Source organism: Brachyhypopomus gauderio, chromosome 2, assembly GCF_052324685.1.
Source record: "Brachyhypopomus gauderio isolate BG-103 chromosome 2, BGAUD_0.2, whole genome shotgun sequence".
NCBI classification, from domain to species: Eukaryota; Metazoa; Chordata; class Actinopteri; order Gymnotiformes; family Hypopomidae; genus Brachyhypopomus; species Brachyhypopomus gauderio.
The window spans coordinates 19,909,449-19,918,718 of NC_135212.1; positions in this window are offsets into that span (position 1 = coordinate 19,909,449).

Consider the following 9,270-nt stretch of genomic DNA (forward strand, 5'->3'; position numbering starts at 1 on the left):
CATTATTTCAGCTAGCCATAAATAAAAATGCATCATTGCTCCCACTCAACGGATTTTTGGAACAGATTTTCAGGCAAACCTGAAGCCTTACATTTTGACAAAATTACATTGGTATTCTTAAATTATATTTTATTAATTAGACGATTGAGCATTGTGCTTCCAATGATTTTTATTTCTTCATACACTGGACTGAGTGGCATGCAGTAATAATAAATTAGCTGCAAATCCACTTCTTTTAGTTAAAAGCACAAAGGAACTTTTCATAGTAGGTCCTGATTTGATTTGTCTTGATTACCATAACTGCACAGTGATGGTTTTTAAGACAGATGCGCATGTGTGCTCTGTGTTACAGTTTGCGTATCCTGTGAGTGAAGACTGTTTGGTCTTGAGAGCTCCCACAGACCTCAACCATGCTGTGGGAGTAGCACTTCTCTCCTGCAGCTGAATCTTCTGAACGAGGTGTCAATCATCCCTGGAGCCACCTCAGAGCTTACTGAGAGTAAACATATCTGAAGACAAAGTTCCTTAGCTCACTTTACCTTTTTAACTATATCCATCTCTGTGAGGTTCATCAAAAATGTGGTAATATATTTTTAGCATATATGAAATAACTAAATTCTGCAGTCCACTTCTACCTTTTGTATTTGTGTTATAATGTTTTATTCTTTTTATTGTATTTATTATGATCATTAAACTAAATTGAAACCTTAGTCAATTTGTAGATCATAAACGTTTTTAGCCTATAAACTAAATTGAAACCTTAGTCAATTTATAGATCATAAACGTTTTTAGCCTATAAAATTCCCTGGTAGAACTCCCATTTTCTCCATAGGTCATCTAACCTCAATAAACTAATCCTATCGAATATTAATTCCTTATCCATAGTCGATCATGGTGACATTTTTAGAGTACATTAGTTTTGGCTACATAAATACATTCAAATGAAGACTAGGGTATTAAAATGGAATTAAAGATATTTAGAAAAAGCTTAATTAGCTAAATTAACATTTAGACGTTCTCCATGCAGCTCTCTCTCTCTCTCCAGTTTTCTGTCAAAGATGTACAATGCCTGTGGCAATTCAGCTCATAAGGTTTGCAAGCAGAAGGGTGTTATTATAATACTGAATCCACTGTCACTTTTGTTGGGCTATTCTCAGTCAACCGTTTTACACTGTGGACTGACAAACAGCTGACACACAACCAAAAAGGCATGAACATTGTAGCCTTTACAATAACTGTTATTTGTCAAGCACAGAAAAGCAAACCTCAGGTTCAAATGGGCAATTATATTTTCAGAATGTAAAGCATTAGTGTAGTAGGAGACAGCAACACATTTTTGTCTGCGTTTGGGGTTTAACTGAAGAAAATTATATACCATTAAAGCTGTCATTCTGCCAGGATGAAGTTTCCCTGAGCACCATTATAAAATGTCTATATGTAGGTCTGAATGTAGGAAAATAAACCAAAATTGAGGAGAAAACTAATGGTAGTTTGTGCATATAATAGCATCTAAAGGTTGGGTCAATAAATGCTTTACCAGTCTCAGCAGGTTTAGTTTGAAGAAATGAGAAAAGCTCCACTGCCTAGTTAAAGCGTTTATTGAAGATAGCAGCCAGTCAGCTTTGAGGCAGCATATCGGTGGCGTGGACTGACAGCATGGATAATGCTCTTTTCTGTGTGACGGATTGTGATGGCACTGCTACAAAGTGGCGTCGCTGATTGGAGTGGAAAGGGCAATTAGGCCTGCTGTGTCACCGCAGTCACGTTGATGAAGCTCCGGGATTCTCCTTCAGGTAAACAAGCTACAGCGCTGTTTGGGTCAGAAAGCCACTTACATGCAGCCAGGAGAGATGCTTGTCGTTTTAATGTATCCACACAGTCCATTACCTATTTCACGACACCGCCACGACGTGTGAATTGACGCTTTATTTGTACGAAACAGATTACCTAATTTTCATCGAGAAATATGACCGGTTGCATTTCACGTTGCTCTTCCATGTTAAATATCCTGCACTGTTGTTTATTTAATCTCCTGGTGGAGAAAAGAAAAAACAAATAGAACTAGTTTCCAAAAAAGAAATTCATTTGTCTTTTTTTTTCTTCTCCCATTGCAAAAAATGTCACTTTTGTCTCAGCTCGTCGGCGCAGAGTAGGAAGATGGAGTATTTGGTATCAGGATGCCGGTGCTTGACCCATTTATCAAAGGCAGAGCGATTTGCTCAGTCCGGCCCACTCGCCTTCACCCGTAATGATCAGTGCTGTCATAGGATGCAACTGCAGTTGTCCTGACTAATAAAAACATCAAGGCTGGACAAATAAAGCTACATTCAGATTACCAACTAATGTCTAAGAAGTCAGATTTTGTCAGGGCTGTATAGACACACAGATCCAGTCTTTAGAGTTGAGTCACTTTCGTATGCGGGTTTAGATCGGATTTGTATTCGGTTCATGGCTTTAAGACTTGAACGAGAACCGGTAGATCGGTTATCGTCGAAACATCAATGAAGGGGGCAGTGTCCATGGCAGCAGAAGCTGCTAAAACAGCTAAAGATGGCCTTCTGGCTTTACTTTTCGTCTTCTGGACCGGATCATGTACAGCTCACCAACTGTTTACATAAAACACCAGCGCGTTTGTACTACGCGTTATCTCACAAATACGACAGGCTTTTGTTGTTGCTAGGTTTTGGTTTAATTGGAGGGGTTTGTTTGTTTGTTTGTTTGTTTAGTGACAGATGCTTTCATTTGACAGACAGAAACAGATCACTAGCAATACTGAATGTGAACCACCAAGATAGGAAAATCCAATCTGAGGGAAAAGTCGGAACTGAACAATGGCTTGTAATGTGGACGAATCTTAAATGTATTACTTGAAGCTTGGCTGTGCAGTTTTCATCTTTGCATAATGTAGCCTCCCCTGTAGACCCACATTTAGTTTTATGTTTCTTGTGTTTAAAATCTCCCCGGCCCATTTTTTCCACACATAATGTGTTTCTGAAGTGGAGTATTTTTAGTGAGTAACTTGTCTAAACAAATCCTCTAGAGATCAGTTTTTTCATGCTTTTCTTCTTCTTTTTTGAGAAATAAATGGTGTATTGTTCTGGTCTTTGTTTCTTTAAAGTAGTGTTTTAGTATGTTCCAAGAGCAACCTGCACCCTGCCTAAACTACAAAAACAAAAAGCTTTTGTTCTTTTCTGCTTGCTTTTTTTTCAACAGCTTTTGAAAGTATGGAAACTAGACAGTCTAAACAAATGTCAGCTGAAAAAAGGAAAAAAGGTTTTTAAAGGAAAAACATTCACTTTGTTCACTGAATGAAACTAATAACAGCTGTTCTGGTGGTCCACTCTTGGAGCATGAAAAATAAAGTCGAGCTGTTGTTTTTTTTTTCTGTTTCTGCACGTCCACCGCCATTGAGCTAAAGCACGGCCGCCTTTGTGAAGTGTTCTCTTCCTCTCAGCCTTTCTCTCTCTGCTCACTTCCATGACCCCAACCTGATAGCCTTCGCTCCTGATACATCGGTTACGCTTGTCAGTGTCAGCCATCTTGTTGCGAGTGTTGTTATTACTGACATCGGTGTCGATGTCTCTAACCTTCATTGCAGCCTTCATGGATGCTGTCAGGCACGCTTTGCTGCGCAATACTGCTAGTCCACTGTGCTGAATGCTCAATAATTATTACAGGAGTGTCCTTTGCCATTTTACCAGCGGAACAAGTGATAGGGTCTGACAACCCCAATAGTACCCAAACCTAATCCTCTGCAGTAAACAAAGGCCAAATGATTCTAATGTGCAGGAGGCAGGTGCTCCCTTGTGATTGCATTCAACCCGGCGGCAGTTCAAGGTTTATCAGAGCCCAGCCAGGTGGAGGTGGGCGGACCCCGAGGGACAGAAGTAGCCACGCAGCTGTAACAGGCATGAAAGGGGCGGAACGTTTGTTGTGTCCTAAGTGACAAATGGCATGGGGATGTGAATGGGCTTCGAGGAGCACGACTATCATTAAAATAAAAAGTGTAGCGGAATGGCATGGGCTCTACGGAGAAGGTGAGAACTCCTCCATGTAATAATCTTGAACACCACACACAGAGACTCCCTGAGGCCAAGCCTCATAGATATGTGCCTGGCTCCCTGAGACCAAGCCACCTAGGCACGTGCCTGGCTCCCTGAGACCAAGCCTCATAGGCACATGCCTGGCTCCCTGAGGCCAAGCCTCATAGACATGTGCCTGGCTGGCTTCCTCTCATCCAGTTCAAGGAGGCAGGTGGCAGAGGCAGTAGGCATTACATGGAGAGATAGCAAATCGCCATTAATGCCCCTAATCAGCAGCAAGGCTATGCCCCCCACCCTCCCACCATGACTTGTGGCTTTGTGTTTTTGCAGAACTGTGGTATCAAAAACCAAAACCATGCCAGAAAATATATTATTCCTGTCAGGACCTTATTGTCTGCTCACCATTCAGGCCTCTGCTCCTGTCAGAGTAACCTCTAGACTGACTGAGAGAAAGACCTGCATGTGACACAGACAGATATGGGTGCTGCTTTATACTGAGAAAAACAAAAGTTCACTACAACTGCAGTTTCAAACTCGAGTGCCGCAGCACCGCTGGGTTTAGAGTTTACCCCACTGTTTAATGAACACTTCGTGATATGGCATTTTTGTTAGTGTGCTTCTTCACTGAGGTTACCATTTGTTTCTTCACTTAGTGTGAAGTGACATATGAGTTTTCCTTAATGGGGATTATGTAATACAGCCTGGTAGTTAGCAGTTGAACTGAATCAAGTGAGTTGAATGAAAATGGTCCTCTAGATACTGTAACCCTCATGAAGTCTGAACCCCTGCAGTAAAGATCGTTTTACAGGAAAGATCATGAAATTAACTGCAGTATAAGGAGATGCTATTTGAAAGATATGCCTACGTTAAGCCTCATACATCATGATGTATGAAACATTGTACATCTCTTCACTATTTAGGATTAAATTGCTGGCAATCAGCATTAATTTAAAGGTACATTTACAGGGGATGTTTAATGGAACACGCAAAGAGACCGCTGACCTGTTATGTCACCTTTTAATTCTGCAAGCTCAGTTAAATGGGGTTAACAGTCTCTTAATTACATGTTGATTACATCTTGCCAGAATGTTAAATACTGCGTGCAAATTTTTTTAACCTCTCAAATGGTAGTTGTTGCTCATAAAATTATATTATATAACCTTAGGTCTTATATGAAGTCGCAGAAGACTAGCAAAGTACTTTCAAGGTCACCCAAGATCATGTTTTTTAGTAATCAAGAGGAACTGTGTTTTCTAACATTCAAAGCAAACAAATTGCTTGATGTAAAAACAAAGTTTACTGACTGGTGTTTAGTACACTTATCATAGGACAGCTCTTTCAAATCATGGGCCTGATGTAACCCGGCAGTCCTCTGCATTCTGACTTTATCACTTATTGTGCACTTTTTGTTTATCAGGTAATGACTGAAGCAGGCATGTTGATGCCTTAAAAACACCAATATTTGCAGTGCAGGTGTCAAACCCCAGGACCAGCAGGACACCCAAGCCCAGGACCAGTAGGACATCCAAGCCCAGGACCAGCAGGACACCCAAGCCCAGGACCAGCAGGACGTACAAGCCCAGGACCAGCAGGACACCCAATCCCAGGACCAGCAGGACGTCCAATCCAAGCAACACTGGAAGCTCAAAAATATTGCAACATACCTGCATTCTGTTTTAATGTTTTAATAATGTACTTTGTACAATAATAGGCATTTAATACAGTTACAGCTAGTTCGAGCACAAAATAAATGATAGATCAATAATATTGTGTCATAATAATGCTTGAGAATCAGCCTCCAACTGAGTCAGAGAAATTCAGTGATTGCTCTAATATTATGTGACTCACAAATACATCAGAAAAATCCCAATAAGTGAATTATGGGATTACCATTATTGTCATGACATGTCGTTTATTGTACATAATGATAGACTTAACAAAATATGGCATGAATCAGCCTAATGATGAGCCAAATGTCTGTCATGTTCATGATGAATCATAGTTGGAATTTCTCCATTTGCTATTTATCTCAAAAGATTGCACCCACTGTGAGGAAGGAGATATCTCCAGTGGGATTATATAACCGAGCTGATGAGAAGTGAGGACATCATATGTAATATGCAAATGCGCCCCCTCCTGTTCCGGAAATACACGAACACATGCACACAAACAAACACAACAAACACTGTTATCAGCAGTGTCCTGCTCCAGAAACTCACACTCATCCACATTTCCAAAACTCCACATTCAGATGAACCATTTCTGCCTCCGTCCCCGTAGTTCACAACGGACTGTGTAGTGAGTCAGCTCACCTCACACCATCCTCTCAGAGCCGAACACGCCCAGCACTCAGCCACGTGTGCACTGAAAAGGTGAGAATTACAACCTGCCCCATCCCGCTAATGGACCTGCACTGGAAGACATGCCCCTGAAGAACATGAAAAATGCATCCATCCTCACAGCGTCCTTGGATTCCAGCCAAACTTCATCTGCATTAACTTTCTGAAATACTTTCACCGAGTGTATCAGAGATAATTCCTTGTGACCTTATTTTCCATTGAAACTGTGGAACAAATGAATATTTGATTAAAGTGCTAGTTTGGATTCTAATAGTGGGGCTTTTTTAAATTGTCATCGGGTGTCCTTACCAATGACCACGGAAGAGCAAATCAGCAATATCTCAGCACAGCAAAGACCAAAGGGAGTGGCACTGAAGCACTGAGAATGCATAATCATATTTCCACCCAGAAAGAGCTTTGTTAGGCCCTCAGATGATTTCTGCAGTTGTCTGACCTTGTTCAAGGACTTCTCAGAGACCTGACTCAGTAGACCTCCTGCTCAGGTTATTATGGAATATGTTCATATGCTCCTGTGAAAACTGTCATCTCTATTTTCATTCTGGTGTGTGTGTGTGTGTGTGTGTGTGTGTGTGTGTGTGTGTGTGTGTGTGTGTGTGTGTGCCTTCTATGCCCTCTGTGTTCGAGATGGACAAGCAGCTTGGCGTAACAGCCCAGAATAGAAAGTGCTGCATCATTGCACTGCACTGAGCCGAGTATTAGCGGTAGCATTAGCCACGGCCAGTGAGAGCGCAGGTCTGGGATGACATTGGCCCAGCAAACATTAGATCCACAGTCACAGCAGTGGTTTAATGTTTCAGACGGAGAGTAAGCTGCAAAGGTGGGGGAGGACGAGTGAAGCCTGTCCAGGCCCTGAACCATCAGCGTCCTTTCAGAGGTACGCAGGAGTGTCATCATCATGCGCATAGCTCTGTTTGGAAATGTGCCGGGGACGAGGATGTGAAGCGGGTGTTGCATTCGGGTCGGCCGCCCTTGAAAGTCATGTTCCCTTTAAGAAATCAAACCACGCACTTTCACAGAAAAGAAATTAACACTGGGACTGCGAGGGAGAGGCTCACGGATGGTGTTACTGCTGCATTTGTCAAGCTTATTACAGTGAACAAAACAAGAAGTGTCAACACTGAGGTGTAAAGATGTTTGTAGTACAATTGTTTTCTATTTATGTTGCTTAATAAATTACTTGTTTCATTTCACAAAACGTCAGTTGTGCAAAATTAATTATATCAGCACTGACATAGCCTAAATTATAAGTGGGAACGCTTTCAGATTCTTTCATTAGTAACAAAATACATTCTGCTGTAATGGCCAATACAAAGATGTTATTAATCAAATTATTATTGAATAAATGAATTAAAGACTTTAGTGGAAACGTAAAATATCTTCAAGACACACTTTCAAAAAGTGGTGTGAAGAAAAGTCATTTCAGAAGGTGGAGACATAGCCCAACCTACCAGGCACCACAGCTCAATCAGAACATTTACATTTAAAGTGATTAACATTTCCATTTTCTTTACATAAAGGTAGTTTATATATGACTTTATCTATGACCACCAAGCATGTTAAATTTTCACACATTAGCATGACTTTCTGATTGACTGCAAAAATGTAGCATGATAAATTTGTGCCTAATAACTCAATACCTACATGAAGTCAATCCTGATAAGTCCTACAGAATCCAGCTTACATGCAGGTGCGAGGATGCCACAATGGTTTTATCGGTAATCCACTATATCCCCTTGTATCTCTTTAATGTGCAGAATTGGACTGACCTTTGCTTTAGTTCTATTGTTTCAATGAATGAGCTCCAGTAGCTTAGCCATAAATTAAAGCAAGGGTCTCATGAGGAAGGCACTGACGCTGTCCTGGTCACACCCTCATTCACATTCACCCAGTGTGGCATGCAGTGTAATACACTCTCTAATATTAAACCTCATAACCACTTTCATTTTCTTTTTGTTTTCATTGAAGAACTAGCTTATCTGATGGAAGGGGAAGCTAATGACCCAGGGTTAGTTTATGCTTACTCAACTCTAAACTGCACAAATGTTTTATCACATCAGTTTTGGACCTCCCTTTTTTTAACATGTTTCACCTTAATTTCATGCTGCAGGCGGTGAAAGGTCTGCAAAGGTGGAACCTGAGAACCAGTGCTCTAAGCTGTCTTCTTGTATCTACACCCTGGGTGGTGGTACATCCTGCTAGTCAAGACAGACAGGGATAAACCAAGAGTGTAATGCAGGGACAGCTGTAGTGGAGTATCATACATCCAGGGATCTACTCGCTGCCTGGCTGATCCATTTTGGTGAGCTCCCCTGATCAGAGCTGCCCAATTATCCTGTGCTGTCTGCAGGCTGACCCAGGCATTCAGATCCATGCTCTGGATTTGTCCACAGTCACTCAAGCATGCCTGTCTAGCCACCCTGAGACAATCTGAGCTGCTGTCAATAGCAAAATGTTCAAAAATTGCCATACTTGTCACTTTATCAAACAATTTATCTTAAAATATGTATATATTCCATGCACTTAGAACAATAAAACGCCATACAAATTAGTACAGCTCAATTAAACACAGGACAATAAGAATATTATATTAATATGCAGCGATGTAGATTTTGTAATTAAAGTCTGTGCTAGAGTTTCCCTGTGTTACTCCTCTCTTAGGGAAGACTTACATTTAGTGCTTTAATGCATGCACTAGCTCCTTCTGCTATTGCATATGGCTTACTGGACATTCACTTCCCTTTTATCCATCTCTAAAATGGCCTTCCATCTGGGAGGTGCACATCAGCGGAGGAAGGGAATGCAAACATTAATTGAACCGCATCGCACTTAGTGTCATCACACTCCTGTCCCACAGTCCCACTCAAACA